The 17,293-nt window shown below is 42.9% G+C and overlaps 2 protein-coding genes across 3 annotated transcripts in view; both read left to right on the top strand.

Moving 5' to 3' along the window:
* Nucleotides 1–17,293, top strand: part of LOC131317012 (receptor like protein 27-like) — a 74,300-nt gene that overhangs the window by 17,410 nt on the left and 39,597 nt on the right. The window lies entirely within an intron of this gene.
* The window catches only part of LOC131316765 (receptor-like protein 7), an 81,815-nt gene that overhangs the window by 8,285 nt on the left and 56,237 nt on the right, over nt 1–17,293 (top strand). The window lies entirely within an intron of this gene.

Raw genomic sequence — 17,293 nt, forward strand, 5'->3', positions numbered from 1 at the left:
GAAATTTCTTGTGACATCTCGCGGTTGGCCTCTAGCATATAATTTCGTACACTGCCCATAGACTCGTTCAGGTCTTAGACGCTGAGGAGAGGCTGTTCAAGGCCTCTGCCTAGATCTTCATGAGTTGCTTGTTGAGCACTTAGATCGTCCTGAGAATAAGAGCTTGAAACACCTTTCTGAGTTTCTTTCTTTGCCATGATCACCCTTTAACGACTAGGGTCCCACTGGGCGTGCCAAAATGTTTCTCCACAAAATGTTTCGAAACCGAATTGGCAAATGTGTTGCGGGCGTGCCAGGACAGGTCTGCTGTCCAAGTTGTTTTCAAGGCCTTCGTGCCTCAAAAATCTGACTTCTTTCAAACGATAGTGCTAGGCCCAAAGGGTAAGGCCTCGTGATAGTTCGTTGTTCGCCTTTACTGGATAAGGACTTAAATATTTCCTAACCGTTGTTAGAAAATGGTTAAAAGAAAAGGAAAGGACTGAAAGGTAATGAAGGAACGAAAACAAACTTTATTAATCGGTTAACAAAGTTTGGGTACAAGGAAATAAAATGACATAAAATCTAGTCCGTGCTAGATTGAACGGGAAAGTAAAGACAATGAAAAGATAAATTGGGTAAGCCGTGGGCTTGATTGGTCGTGGACCTTGGCCAAGGCCTTCAGAACTGTGATTTATAGGAGCTACAGGCCTTGAGCTGCTTCAAAATGCTCCAATGCATGGTTGCCACATGGCCTTCTATCAAAGGCTTGAGCTTGAGCAGCTTCGAAATGCTCCAATGAGGGACTGCTCTCTGAACAAAACGTGCCTTTTACTCCAAGAAAAGAGCAAAGGCTTGAAAAATCCTTCTTTTCTGCATAAAACTTTGAAAAAGGGCAAAGAAAATTTTAGTTTCTGCAGTATCCAGGCCATTCCGGGCCCACCACAGCTGCAGACCAATACTTCACCAGGCCTTTCTTATCATTTTATTGGACCTTGCATACTCTTGGGCCCTCTAAATCCTCTGAGGTTCATCTTTCACGGAAGAAGGATCCAAAAACAAAGGATTAACCAGACCTGGATGAGCTGCTTGTGAGCAGCTTGCTTAGGTCTGCATGAATCATTCACCAACAGCTCCAAGGGCTGCATGTGCGCCACCTGTCTCTGGCCTTGCTTCATGCTAAAGAATGGGGTCCCACCAGTTCAGACCTTGAGCTGCTTGTGAGCAGCTTACCCAGATTTGTCTAGCAAGAATATTCTAGGCTTTTGAGCTGCTTGTGAGCAGCTTAATGCCTTTAAGCTACTTGTGAGCAGCTTAAGGCCCCTTTCTTGCTCATTAAAGGCTTTAAATGATGCTTTTAAAGCAGTGGGCCTATTCATCAATTGGGCCTGGACTTGTGGTAAATCATGGGCCTTTGTCCATTGTAAGCCTTCTGAGCCCAAGCCTGGTGAGAAATCCAAGCCTTCTACCAATTTGGGCCTATTTTGTAGGCCTTGTTACTTCTAGGAATTTGGGTTAGGCCTGGACGAAATATTCAGGCCTGGTGGACTGAATCAAGCCTTAGGCCTTTGACTGATTTAGGCCAATATGGAAGTCCCATCATTTCTTAAGAACCGGCCCTAATTCGTGGGCAACTGGTCGTAAGGTCTTTCAAGGCTAGGGCCTCGACCCTCGAGGCTACCTTTTAACCCGTAAATCCATTTCCTGATTTTTGGCCAAAAATGGGTGTAAACAATGCCTAAAAGGACTAACACTTGGATTGAATGGTTCTTCTAAATCTAAGAGGGGCCCTCTATGTAAAATCAGATTTCTGTCCCATTAATATCGATCCATTGAAAGTAATAAGAACTGCGTTGGTAAACAGAACGATCTCCTATTTGCCATTTGGTTTTGCAAGTCTCATGAATCTTCTAATGATTCCAATTACATCAAGATTTTCCTATTTTTGCCCTCCCATTTTTCTTTCTCGAGCAAATATCCAAAAAAAGACTTGATACAATTAAAGCAATATACGCTTGGCCTCAAGCACTGCCCAATATATGGTTAGTGGTAGAACAATTTTGGTACTTGAAACAAAATTTAAAATTCAACGTGGATGGAGCTGTTGACAGTAAGAGAGGCGTGGTAGGAGTAGGTATCGTTTTTTTTTTCTCAGCAAAAAAAATATTATTAATCATTGAAACAAAGTTTACAACGATTATATGGAATCAAAGAGTGATGGCTTCACAATGAAGAAAAATTGGAAGACCAACAAGGTTAGAATACCAGCTAGCCCTTGACATTCATAAGTCGTAGGAGTTGGTATTGTCGTTGCTGGGGATTCTCTGGAGAAGGTATTGGGTACGAGTTCTATATCCGCGCGTTTCTTTGGATTTCTTTTCTTAAGATCTACGGAAGTTATGGGATTTCGTGAAGCTTCAGTTGTGGTGGGTAACAGAGGGATTTCACATATTATTGTGGAAGGTGATTCGGCTCAAGTGGTTCAAGCTCTCTCAAAGAAGGACAAATCATTTTCAGACTGTAGTTCTCATTTCGGACTGCTTAGAACTTGTTCGGACTGTATTTCTCATTTCGGACTGCTTAGAACTTGTTTGGTTATTTTCGTCAATTTCCTTTGTCCATGTTAAACGTTCTTGTAATAGGGGGTAGCTCAAGTCTTGGCTAGACAATCCTTATTAGATGCTAGATTGGATGTTTGGAGGTTCCTGTCCCCCATTTTTATTGCAAATTTTGCCCTTGATGACGTCAGGTCTTCGGGTCTCATTCTTTCTTGAATAAAATCCATCCGCTTTCCTTGGGAAAAAAAAATTGGCATGATAATCAAGACTAACACGAGGTGGATATCTTTTAGCTGGGTGGATATCGTTTAGCTGTATTTCAGTTTTTGCAATGAAATTTCCATTCTCAAAAAAACTAGGATTACCACATCCTTGCTTTCAATCGCTAGTCAATCATCGAAAAATGAATTCCTCCTTGTCTCTTTCGATCATTTGCAGGAGTCATTCCGTGTATTTCCGTTTGTCTTTTTCATTTTTCCGGTCTTTCCCCTTTCCTGAGAAAGGCTAATTTGGTTGATTTTTGTGTGATGCGTTAGCTTAATGAATGATACATGCTTGACTAAAAGAAAACCAAAAGTCAAAAAAGGATTTGGAGCCAACACAATTTTCCCACGCCAAATTGGACAGAAATGAGAAGCTAGCTAGTCTTGCGTAGAAATGGACTAGTAATAGTCCTACCAGTCCGTCGACCATAATATGTTGACTTGAGGGGCGTTTTTTGGCTCCATCCTCACTATTGCCAAGCACACCAAAGCTGGCAATTTGGACAGCCAGCCTTTGTTGAAGAAAATGGCATGACAGTGTTTGTCTATTTTACTTACAGTCGACGAATCGACTAAGAGTTGTTGAGCGTGCTGGAAATGTGGGTGTTTGTGGTGATGGAGTTTGGTTCCTTGCCGTATTTCAGGACTTCTCTGGAAGCAAACTTATTGAAGTGAATGGAGATGAAAGAAGAACAACAAAATGGACTTTATTATTCCTCGAGGTAGACGTCAATCGACTATGAGAACACAATCGAACAGACAGTTACGTTACAAGCTACTCCTAGAGCAAGAAATGTAAAGTACAGATAAAAGTAGAAGCCTTTGGGCGATTGATTGGGGGTTCTAAACGTCTTCTATTCTTGTATTTATAGGCCATCGTCGACTTGAAATTCAAATCAGATGAAATTCCCTCCTTCGATTTGAATTAAGCGGTTCCATGCTCCCTATTCTTGCTCCACTATCTGCATGAGGCGGTTACTTCTCCATGATCTCACATGTTCCCAATGTTGTAATTGCTTCAACTGCCTGTTTGCATTAACTGTCTTGCCACGATCTGTATACGCATGCTCTGAAACGTGTTCTGGAGTTAAACATTAACCGTCGATTAGTCCACTTGATTTTCCTTAATAGGCTTCACATTGTATTTATATCAATCAGTCAAAAACGTGCTGACACGTGTAATATTTTGACCCAATAGATCATATTAGACTAATTTACTGAATTATGGTGTAAACAATGCCCCCCTATTTACCTGAGTTAAAGATTAACTTGGCTAAATAATCCCTTAGTAACTTACCGCCTATATAAAGCAGAGTACTTCAAAATTTAGGGCACGAATCAAGTTTCTTCTCACACCAAAGCTCTGAAACAGCTCTCAAACTCAAATGGCATCGAAATCCAAAATGAAGGTTTCTAGCTACCGAGTTGATGATCCGACTACCGAGTCGGCACCGGAGGACTCCTTCCGTTTCCCCGAGTCATTCCGAAATGGGGTTGATCAGAACACCCAAGTCCTGATTCCTGACGATAACGTTAGTTCTCACTGTGTGTTGGGTCCAGCTTTTTCGTCAGCTCTCCCGGATGGCCTTCCAGAGGTTTACCCTGTGGGGGAACGTGACCCACTTCTCCTACAACTTCCATCGCTTGAATGGTCAGGTTGGGGTAAGAACACTTGCCTTCGCTCCTGGCCGTATACCGTTGAGATGGGATGGGTAGACTGGGTAAGGCGTATGATGAAATTTCTCTTTGAAGACCGAAAAGCAATGGGAATCCGTGAGACAATTGAACTCTCACAATTTCCCTTGGAGCTGAACCCTGAACTTTTGGCTGCCGCAGCTTGCTTCTGGTCCAAATCGTCCAATACCCTAGTTCTACATTGTGGTTTATTGTCTCCAACAGTCTTGGATATTTCTCATTTGACCGGCCTTCCTTCCTTAGGCCGTGAGGTAAATGCCCTACTTTCTCCTGATCCATATGATCCCCCATTTATTGTTCCATCGTCTGGGGTTAGCTACTCGAAATGGCTAAAGACTCACTACAAAGCCAAAGCATCTGGACCCTGCTTTCATGAGAAAGTTGCATTTTACCTATTTTGGATTTGTAGATTTCTTATAGCAGTTCCCGGGCTTAGGGTTACCAATGAATATCTCAACTTGGCCATCTGTATGGCTCAAGTAAAAAGATTGGCCCTTGCCCCATTTGTTCTAGGATCCCTGTATAAGGATTTATTTACCTTTGTTGACAAAAAGATAGCAGATTCTTGTAGTGGTCCTTTTTGGATTTTCCAAGCTTGGTTGTATGCATATTTTCCCCAACTGAAACCTAAGCTAAACAATCCTCTTCGATCGGATGAAGCCTTACAAACATGCCGTAGCTATGCTGAATACTTCTTAGGTTTTCTGACTCAGACAGAGGAGTCATCCTTTCAAAGGTACTTCACCTTCTTCTATGAAGATAACAAAAAGAATTGGCCTGTTTTCTATCCCTTTGATAAATTCGAATATGCATCCGAACGATTAAGGCCATGTTTTGAGGGTATTCCACCAGCCTCTCCCCAACTTGTAGAGAAAATGACTCAGTCCAAACGGTTATTCTGGGCTAGCATTCTTCTTCCAAGACTTATTGCAGTTGGCTTTGCCCTAAATAACACCCCTTTTGGGAATTGTGGATTCGAAAATTACTCTCCCTGTCAATGTGCTAGACAGTTTGGCCTTGCGCAAGGCATTCCAATGCCTTTCGTTCACCCAAACATTGCTGAGATGGCTTCAAGTAGGCCAACGATCAAGGCCAAGGACTCACAAATGATATCTTTGATGGTTGGTAATTTTCATCATCGTGTGAAAACCTTTCAGTTCATTGACTTTAAGACCAATGGCGTAACCCTGCCTGCTTTTGATGAATGGTGGTCAACCATGAGAGCCCTTTACTTCAGTGCTCCACTTTTAGATTGCCTGTACAGGCTTGACCCAGAATACAAATATCTTCAGGACAAGGCTGGTAAGCATAGCTATTCATTGGTTTGCAATTCAATTAGTCATGCTTCTACTAATCATTGTGACATTGTTTCCTTGATAGAGATAACAGCTCGACTGCCTGATGAACCTTCCAAGGCCGTTGTGCCTCATGCAGGAGCAGTTCCCATATCATCTATGCCAATTAGGAACACCAGGAAAAGAAAAGTTGAATCGATCAAGGACTCCGAAACTAGGCCACGAACGCAGACTCTCAAAATCACATCAGGTGTGAGCCAGAAAGTTTCTAAAAGTCCTTCTACTAGTAGATCCAAAAGACAGGTTGATGAAGCACCTACCCCTATGAAGCAATCAACAAGAAAACACATCAAGAAACAGAGCTCGAGTGACAAAGGATTGACTTCAAGGGTACACTTTCACCTTCTTCTTTCCCCTGTTGATTCATACTTTTCATAAGTCTTTGTATTCTCATTTTCCTTTCCTTTACAGAAAGGCAAGGGAACCAAAATTGTAGATGCCTTTGAAGAAACGGAGGAAGATGAAAATTCTTCCAAATCCTCACAAATTCAGAAGCCTTCCTCATATTGCAAGTCTGGATCATAATGACGTGCCACCCTTAGAGACTAAACATTAATTTTGACTGGCAAAACCGCTGCGTGCCCGTAGACTAATTCGAACGGAGTTACCCTAGTACTCTCTCTTTGTGACGTTCTATATGCCCACAACACTCTGGGCAACAGATCATGCCATTCTCTTGGGTTATCATCGATTACCTTTGCCAAGGTATTCTTTATAATTTTGTTAGTCGATTTGACTTGCCCATTAGATTGGGCATAGTACGGAGTAGAATTCAAAATCTGTATTCCATATTTTTGTGCATACTGGATAACTTCTCTACCATTGAATACAGATGCCTGATCAACAGTAATAGTTTCAGGAATTCCAAATCTACATAAAAGATATTCCTCAATAAAATCAATCACTTATTTTTGTGAAACACCTTTTAAAGGTATTGTCTTTGTCCATTTTGTAAAATAATCAGTTGCTACTACCACAAATTGGTGCTGTAATGAAGACGCTGGGTGGATTTCTCCTATCATATCGATTGCCCAACCTCTGAACGGCCAAGGTTTGATAATCGATTGCAATTGATAAGCAGGTATCCTTTGGATAGGTCCATGCTTTTGACATTGTTGACAACCTTTAGCATACTGAATGCAATCAGCTCGGATGTTTGGCCAATAATACCCGTGTCTCTTAATTAACGATCTCATTTTATCACCAGCTTGATGGGCACCACAGGTTCCTTCATGAACCTCTCCCATGATCCTCATCGATTGGTCTTTGCTAACACACAACAGTAGTAGACCATCAGAAGTTCTTCTATACAAATCCTGTCCTAACAGAACATAATTGATGGATCTGCATTTGACAATCCTTTATACTTTCTCATTAGGATTCAAAAGATAATTCTTTATTGGAGCCATCCAATCGATCCTTTTCCCTTTCCTTTGAGAAAGGTAAAAACCTTTTTTGGATTCTGATCACTCTTTCCGTGTCCCCTTCAAGAATTTTAACTCCTGAAGCTGCTTGGGCCATTTGATTGGCCTCACTATTTTGAAGTCTCAAGATATGCTGAAAACATATCTCATTAAAGTTTTGAGCAAGACGTCGAACTTTTTCAAGCTGCAAATTCAATAATGGGTGATTGCACTTATAATGCCCTGTAACTTGTCGAATGACCAATTGTGAATCCCCAGAGACTTTCAGATATCGTATATTCAAATCTTTTGCTATTTCCAAGCCTATGATTAAGGCCTCATATTCTGCTTGATTATTTGTCAAAACTCTACTCTCATCGAGTTGGAAAGAGAATTGCAACATTTCTCCCTTTGGAGATGTCAAGACAACACCTGCCCCAACTCCATTGTCTGTTTTTGAACCATCAAAAGACAATTTCCAAGGTCTGAGCTCCAAAAAATGCACTTCAAAGGTATCCTCTTCCAGGGGTAAATTTGGATGCTCAAATAAGAAGTCTGCCAAGGCTTGTCCTTTTACTGCCTTTTGGGGCACGTATTCAAAGTCATACTCGATCAAGGCTAGTATCCATTTCCCTTGTCTTCCCCTTAAAATGGGCCTAGACAAAATGTACTTTATTATATCCGTTTGGGAAATGATCTTTATCCTAGCTGGCAAAAGGTAATGCCTCAACTTAATCGCTGAAAAATATAATGCCAAACAAATCTTCTCAACACATGAATACCTACCTTCACAATCATTTAACCTTCTACTTAGGTAGTAAATCGATTGCTCTCGGCCTTGCTCATTATCCTGAGCTAAGAAACTTGCAATTGAACAGTGTGTTGCTGATATGTATAGCTTCAATGGTTTTCCATTTATTGGAGGCATCAGAACAGGAGGCGTTACCAATGATTGTTTTAAAATATCAAAAGCTTTCTGATGCTCTTGCTCCCATTTGAAATCCTTTTCTGACTTTAATTTAAATAACGGGGAGAATGCCATTGTTTTCCCAGATAGATTGGCAATAAATCTTCGAAGGAAATTAATCTTTCCCAAGAATTGTTGTAGCTCTTCTTTATTGGTTGGGGCTTGTGCTTTCAAAATAGCATCAGCTTTAGTTTTATCAACCTCAATCCCTTTTTGATGCACCAAGAACCCCAAAAAGTTTCCTGCTGTAACACCAAACTCACATTTTAAGGGACTCATTTTTAAATTATAACGCCTCATCCTTTCTAGAGTCTGTTCAAGATGATGTAAGTGCTCATCAATTGAATTCGACTTCATAACCACATCATCTATATAAACTTCCAAGAATTTGTGTAGGAAATCATGAAAAATCAAATTCATAACTCTTTGATAGGTCGCTCCTGCGTTTTTTAATCTGAAAGCCATAACAACCCATTCGAACGTTCCTATATATCCAAGACATCTAAATGCTGTTTTATGTGTATCTTCTTCCGCTATATATACTTGATTGTAGCCAGCATTACCGTCCATGAAGGACAGCATTTGATACCCTACCGTTGCATCGATTAGCAAATCAGCAACAGGCATTGGATATTCATCTTTTGGTGATGCGGTATTCAGGTCTCTGAAGTCAACACAAACTCTAACTTTCCCATTCTTTTTTAACACTGGGACAACATTTGAAACCTATTCAGCATATTTGACCGGTCGAATGAACTTTGCCTCGAATAAACGTTCCTTTTCTTTTTTGACTTGAGGAAGAACGTCATCTTTCATTCTCCTGGGCGCCTGTTTAAAAGGTACATAATTCTCTTTTATAGGTATTTTGTGCTCGACTAAAGATCTATCTAAACCTGGCATTTCATCATAACTCCAAGCAAAGCAATCTTTAAATTTATGCAACAAATACTTAAACTTCTCCTTTATTTCATCAGGCAAAGTAGCATTTACATACGTGATCTTAGGATCTTCTGGAGTTCCTAGATTTACCTCTTCCGTGGGATCCTTCACCTGGGCCCCATCATCATCCAGCTTAGTCGGTGCTAGTTTCAAGTCTGCTAGACCTAACTCTTTCATATTTAATGGGCTATCATCAAAAACACATTCGGCCCAATTACAAGAAATAAGCTCGTCTGCCTGCAACTTTCTGTCAACAAGAAAAGAAAACAATCTCTTAAAAGTGGCTTTAACAGTAACCAACTCTTCACTTCCTGTGTCTAATAGGTTTCTAAACATTAAAAACTTGTTGATCAATTTTGGCAGGCCTTGATATAATGTTAGGCCTGGTGAAATCCTTGCTCAGTTCCTGGAATCCTTCCTTAATGTACGTGAGGAATTGACTCTCAGTTACCCTAACTTGATTAGATCTGACTTCTGAGTCTTCTATCCTCGTTGGCCATAAATGTTCGTTGTAGAGATCTGCTTCGATATTGTTAGTCTCTGCTTTAAACGGATGTCGGTCTGCCCAAAAGACCTCCATTCCTGCTGCTTCTTCCTGCTTCAGAAAGATCAAAGCCTAATGCAAAGAAGATGGCACACAACTATTCATATGGATCCAATCTCTGCCTAGTAAGGCATTGTAATTAGATGACGAATCGATTACAAAAAATGTTGCATTCATCTTCCTAGTCCCAATTTGCAGTTGCAAAGATATGACCTCTTTAGCAGGAGAACATCCTCCAGCGAAATTACCAACTGTAACCTCTGTTGGGACCAAATCGTCATTGGTTTTGTTCAGGACTTTCAGCATTCTAGAGGGTAAAATATTGACTACTGCCCCATTGTCGACCAACACTTTTGAGATAGGCTGGCCATTCATATGGAGTTTAATATATAATGGTCTCAAATGCCTTATGAAGGCATCATCAGGTGTTCTAAGAACCACGATACTGTTTCCGTGTTCATCCGTCTCGACGTTAATGGGCTGTGACTGAGAATGCTTCTCTTTATCCATTATTTTTACAATCGATTGGGTGGTATCTTCGACGTCACCTGCCAAGTTCATAGGCTGATTTGGTTTTGCCTTGAACTGCTTTGGCAGAACTAAAATCATATTACACTGGTAATTTATAGGTACTGACCCGAATTGGATTGCGGCCAGACTTTCACCAAAGGTTGCAGATCTCTGTGGAGATGGGGAAGCATCTTTGATCAGGTCTTCCTGTTCTGAACCCTCGTCAAAGAGATCATCATCGTCTGCTTCCATGAGTTTCTGGAATTCCTCCATTTTCTTCTTCAAGCTCTGCTTCAACTCTTTCCTACCCTTTGGTTGGGCAGTCGACTGGGGAGAAATTGCAGCATTACTTTCTTGCCCCCCATGCTTGAGAGTTGGTTTTCCCTGCACACTGGCTTCTCCTTGCTCTCGGGTCCACACCATGTTTGAAACCTTTGATGGTTCCACTCTTTCTCATGGTTCGAAAACATGATCCCATGGGTCACCATAAGCCCTGGCTACAAATTTCCTTTGAAGTCTCCTCTTCTGTGAACTGGATACTTTGGAATACCAACCCTCTGCTGGGAATTTTGGGTGGTTAAGCGTGCTCCAATCCTCATGATCATGATTAGGTGGCATTACCATCCTGGGTTGGTGCCACCCATGTCTATAAGGTCCTCTACCTCGTGGTCCAATACCTCTTCTGGAACCAACACCCCTTTGATTAAGGTATCTCCATCGATTGGGAAATTGGTACCCCACTGCTTCAAGGTCTTGGCAAGAAGGTACCCCGGGCCTTGCAGGCACCACCGGGTGTCCTCTGAATAGAAATGGTCCATCATCTGGCCCATAACAATGTTCTGACTCTATCCTGTTAAAGAGCCCTGGGTCTATTCCCTCATAAATCAGTTTGGCCACCAACATATATCTGAAGATCATTTCCCCCCATTGTGTTGAACCTCAATCCGGACTTGGAGAATGCACTTTTCTGCTATAATTGCTTTTCCATACTGAACCTCATGTCCACACCTGATACAGAGGTAATCATTTGGGAACCTGGAGGTATGAGACTTTGCTGACTCTTCTTCAGTCTGCATTTGATCTTCATCCCTTTGCTTTTGTTTCTCAATATTGAAACCCAGCCTTTTAGCTAGGCTGGCTGTCACCATATGTAGGGAGGTATTCCCGAGCAGATACATTTAGTTACCGAACACGTGATGTTTGGGAACACGTGGTAAATACGACTGGACTTATCGCCGGGCAGTATGAAGAACAGCGATATGGAACAGATACATGTGAAGTCCTTGGTCCATGCAATCTGTTCGGCTGAATAAAGGCCAATGACATGACAAGTCACTGGTGTAAACTATCTGTTCGGCAGACAAGAGACATTCTGATTACATTTGGACCAAGTTACATGTGAAGTCCTTGGTCCAGATAGTCTGTTCGGCCATGAGACAGCCGAACAAAGAAGGAGCTCCAATCGAGAGTAGGAGCAGAGGGAATACTCTGGAAGATTCCAGAGTAGTCATGTCCCATAAAGGAATAAAGATCCCAAGAATATAGGATCTGAGAAAGATACCCAACAAGTATGGGATGTTTGGCTCTTAATGGAAAAGAATCCTAAAAGGACTCTTTTCCATAAACTGATAAAGGAAATGAGACTCCTTGATATCCTGGGTTTCCTATACGAGTTAGGAATCCTATGGCAACAAGGATGCTTAGACAGCAAGCATCCATAAATCTATAAATATGAGGTTAACCTAGAGGTGAAAGGTACGCAATACATTGCATTATTGCTTTCCTACTGATAATTAGGGTAGAGTTTTCTAGTACGTGATACTAACAAAGGCATCGGAGGGCCTTTGCCACGAGAGGCAAAGGTGCACTCACCCCCTGTCTATTTTGCAGATTAGGGTTCAGACGTCGAGCTAGGGTTCCGGTGAAGAGGCACGAATAAGCCGTTGCAATCCAGTTGAAAGGAAGCATCAATTGTTTTCATCCCCCTACAATTGGCGCCGTCTGTGGGAAACGAAAGAATTCCCTTTTGAAATACGACCATGGTGGAAGTAACTCCAGCAACACCGCACGAACCAAAAGATGTGTTAGATGGAGGAAGGGACAAATCACCACCTGGGGCTCCGAGAAAGCCCCAGGGTGGGCGCAGGAGGAACACGAGTAAGGACCGCCCCCTTACCGTACATCATAACTCCAAAAATAGAGGAGACGGAGAGACGGCTTCGAGATCCACGAGGAGGAGTAAATCCTATCAGAGGGATGAATCGATCGCGCACTCCAGGAGTGTGCACCATAGCGACGATGTTCTTGATAGAAAGAGGCAAGAAGTCGAGGAGTATGCTCGTCTGATTAAAAAACGAGAGCATGAGATCAAAGAATTGAAAAGAATTAGGGAGCATTCGGAGGATTCTGGACTATCTCGAAGAAATTCTAGAGGCAGTAGGTATGCTGTGGTACAATACAGAAAAGCTCCTTCACGAGGAAGAAGGAGCAGAAGCAGGAGCAGAAGTCCTGTTATAGGGCGTCATAAGGCTTCTCCACGAAAAAAGGGAAGAAAAAGTAGAAGCCGAACACCAGAGAGAAGGACTTCTTCACGAAAAAGGAGGAGCAGAGACCGAAGTTCTACCCCCGAGGAAGAGGACACGAGAAAGCATCATCGAGATAGGTACGAGAGACCTGATGCTGATTGGGTCAAGGCTTCGGCCCACAAGTCAAAGGAGCAAGAGGATGGGACAGTAACTGCACGAGAAGCAGCGCGTAAGGCCTTGAGTAATATTGCAGCCTCCCCCTTTACAAAAAGGCTACAAGAAGCAAGATTGCCGAGCAGAGTGAAGCACGGAGCGTTCGTACTTTATGAGACAAATACGGATCCCGTGGCTCACATACAGCATTATCAACAGGCCATGTTTATGCATGAAGGGGATGATTCCATCTTGTGCAAGATGTTTCCTTCCAGTCTTGGCAAGGTGGCTTTATCCTGGTTTCATAAGTTGGCCCCACAATCCATACGAGGATGGAGGCAGTTGGCCGAGGAATTCACTGCTCAGTTCTTGACGAGCAGAAAGGCCCCAAAGACATTTGAGAGTCTTTCCACCATGAAACAGGAGGAGAACGAGCAAATTAGAGATTATGCAAAGAAGTACTGGGAAACTTTCAACGAGATTGAAAGTTGCAGTGAGGAGTATGCGATTGCTACCTTCAAGACTGGTTTGCCTGTTCGGGGAGAGCTGCGCCGATCATTGAATAAACATCCAGTAGCCACTTTGGCAAAAATGATGGAACGAATAGAGCAACATGCCAGAATGGAGGATGACATACTCCGTGAGGATGGCAGGACAGTTGCCGAACAGCCAAAGGCACCTACCAAAAGAGTGGATAAGCCAGAGCCCAAGACTTACAAAGACAGAAGGGAGTACGGGCAGGCTAAGAAAGAGCCATACAAGGACAAGCAAGCTCCTGACCCCAAGTCCTTCTTTTCTATCACTACGGTTTGGAAGGAGCCAATTTACAGGATTCTTTATCGAATAAAGAATCAGCCATATTTTAAATGGCCCCAAAGTCTAGGCGGAGACAAAGATGCAAAACGTGCTACGAATCAGCACTGCAGTTATCATAAGGATTGGGGCCATATGACTGAGGACTGTGAGACATACAAGAGGCACCTTGACGATTTGGTCTCTCGGGGCTATCTCAAGGAATTTATCCAAGAGGACCCTAAAGAGAAAGGGAAGGCTATGGAGGTGGGTTACGAACAAAACCCTAAAGGCGTCATCCATATGATACATGGATTGGCCACACCTTACACGAGAAGTGAGGTTAGGCTATTTCAAAGGCAAGTTAAGCATGATCAGCACGTGATGCGGTTGGGAAACAAGAGGGGGCGAGAGACTGATGTATGCAAAGAAAGCATGGCATTCAGTGATAATGATTTGGCGGAGGTCCAAATACCCCACAATGATGCATTGGTCGTAACCCTACGAGTTGGGGAATACGACATCGAAAGAATTCTAGTGGACTCGGGGAGTTGTACAGAGGTATTGTACTATGATGCATTCAAAAAGATGGGGCTGGCCCAATCAGACTTAGAACAGTCTACAACGCCTCTTATTGGGTTCGGTGCAGGAGCAGTCTGGCCCCTTGGAAAGGTGACGTTGCCTGTTCGGGCCGGATCAGTAGTATTGAGAACGGACTTTTTAGTGGTCGATGTCCCTTCTTCCTATAACGCAATTATAGGTAGGACATGGTTGCACAAGATGAGAGCAGTCTCCTCAACTTATCATCAGATGGTGAAATTCCCAGGATCAAATGGGATTAAAGTCCTTAAAGGAAACCAGAAGGTGGCACAGCAATGCTTGATTTCCATCATCAAAACAGCCCCGAAGGTCCACCATGTTCACACATTAGAAGTACCAGATCAACCAACCATCGAGGATGTTGGAAGAAGCCCGGCTGAAAAAGTGGTTGAGGGCCTGGAGAAGATTCAGATCAACGAGATTGATCCTGAAAGATATTTTTTAATTGGGGAATCACTGCCAGCAGATGAAAAGGCCAAATCGGTAAAGTTCCTAAAAGACTATATGGATGTTTTTGCATGGGTGCCTGAGGAGATGCCTGGGGTGGATGCAGATGTGATCTGTCACCATTTAAACATTGATCCTCTGCACAAGCCGATCATTCAGAAGAAACGAAGGGCAGCCGTGCAGCATGTAGATGCTGTGATTGAAGAGGTCGATCGTTTGTTGGAAGCCAAAGCAATACGTGAAGTCTATTACCCCGAATGGTTATCCAACACTGTTGTGGTAAAGAAGAAGAATGGGAAGTGGCGTATCTGTGTGGACTTCACAGACCTAAACAAAGCGTGCCCTAAGGATAGTTTTCCTTTGCCCAGGATTGACCAATTGGTTGATGCAACCTCTGGCTACGAGCGAATGAGTTTTCTCGATGCATATCGAGGGTATCATCAGATTGCTATGTTTGAACCTGATCAAGAAAAGACTTCCTTCATCACACCTCGAGGATTATACTGCTACAGTGTCATGCCGTTTGGGCTGAAAAATGCTGGGGCCACATACCAAAGACTTGCAACCATCATGTTCAAAAAACTCATTGGGAAAACTTTGGAGGTTTACATAGACGATATGGTGGTAAAAAGTCGAGAAAAAGGAGGGCATATTACTGATTTAAAAGAAGTCTTTGAAATTTTGAGAAAATACAAGTTGAAGCTCAACGCCTCGAAGTGTGCGTTTGGAGTTGGTTCAGAAAAGTTCCTGGGCCATTTGGTAACTATGAGGGGAATAGAGGCAAATCCCGAGCAGATCGATGCTTTGCAGAGATTACAGAGTCCCAAAACTACCAAGGAAGTCCAAAGGCTGACTGGGATGGCAGCAGCACTAAATAGATTCATCAGCAGGTCGAGTGACAAGTGCAGACCCTTTTTTCAGCTACTGAAAAAGAGGGAGGGATTTGAATGGGGAGCAGAGTGTGAGCAAGCTTTCCAGGATCTGAAGAAATACCTGGCCGAACCCCCACTGTTGTCAACTCCACAGCGAGGTGAGTCTTTAATTCTGTACTTAGCTGTTTCCGAGCACGCAGTAAGTGCAGTCTTGTTGAGGGATTTAGGGATCGAGCAAATCGCCATTTATTATGTTAGCAAGACATTGTTAGATGCAGAGACGAGATATCTGCCTTTAGAAAAACTTGTCCTGGCACTTAGGACAGCAACCAGGAAATTGCCACACTACTTCCAAAGCCATAAGGTTGTGGTTTATACTGAGTATCCATTAAAATCACTGCTTCGAAAGGCAGATTTCTCGGGAAGGATCTCGACGTGGTCCTTGGAGTTAAGTCAGTATGATCTCGAGTATCAGCCACGCACAACAATTAAAGGCCAGGTGTTGGCTGATTTTGTGGCAGAGTTTTCCCCCACTGTTGCTCCCTTGCCTCCTACGAGAAAGGAACAGGTAGCAAAGACATCATCCTTGATGGATCAACCCATAGCCGAACAGGATCCCAAAGAATGGAAGTTATTCATTGATGGATCAGCGTGTAATACTGGTTCTGGAATTGGATTGTCCTCTTTCCTCCTCAAGGAGTTCTGATTGAACTCTCTGTTCGGCTTGGATTCAGTGCATCGAATAATGTGGCTGAATATGAAGCACTCTTGGCAGGATTGAGAAGTGCGAAGACCCTTAAAGCAGAACGGGTCAGGGTGTATTGTGATTCCCAGCTTGTTGTGAATCAACTGTCCGGCGAGTACGAGACTCGGAATGAAAAGATGGCAGCCTACGTGCAAGCAGCAAAAGACTTGCTTGATACCTTCGAGAGGGTATATATTAAGCAAATAAGTTCTGGACAGAATGCTCATGCAGATTCTTTAGCTTGGTTGGCTGCAGCAGTACCAACAGAGTTCAAAAGAAGGGTGGCAGTAGAATATCTAAATGAGCCGAGCATTGGGAGGAGTGTAGACCTGGTCTTGGACGTGAACCAAGGACCAAGTTGGATGGACCCAATAATGGAGTTCTTACGAGACGAGATACTCCTTTCTGATAAAAAGGAGGCCCACAAGATAAGAGTCAAATCTGCTAGGTTTTGGCTGTCCCCAGAGGGTAAGTTGTATAAGAAATCCTTTACAGGTCCCTATTTGCTATGCGTACATCCTGAGATGGTACAGAAGTTCCTTCATGAGATCCACGAGGGAACATGTGGGAGCCATGCTGGAGGGAGATCCATTGCCCACCGAGCAATTACTCAAGGCTACTGGTGGCCACACATGCAAGAAGATGCAAAGGTTTATGTAAAGATTTGTGAGAAGTGCCAGAAATTCTCACCAATGATTCGAACACCTGCCGAGGATCTGGTGCCTTTGACGAGTCCCTGGCCTTTTGCCCAATGGGGAATGGATATCGTGGGCCCATTGCATAAAGCAACTGGGAATCGAAAATTCCTGCTTGTAGCAACTGATTATTTTACGAAGTGGATTGAGGCAGAACCATTGGCCAAAATCACTGAACCTATGATAGAAAGGTTCGTGTGGAAAAGCATCATCACTCGCTTTGGGGTCCCTTATTCATTGATTACAGACAATGG

This window comes from Rhododendron vialii, chromosome 2a, assembly GCF_030253575.1.
Source record: "Rhododendron vialii isolate Sample 1 chromosome 2a, ASM3025357v1".
In the NCBI taxonomy this organism is placed as follows: domain Eukaryota; kingdom Viridiplantae; phylum Streptophyta; class Magnoliopsida; order Ericales; family Ericaceae; genus Rhododendron; species Rhododendron vialii.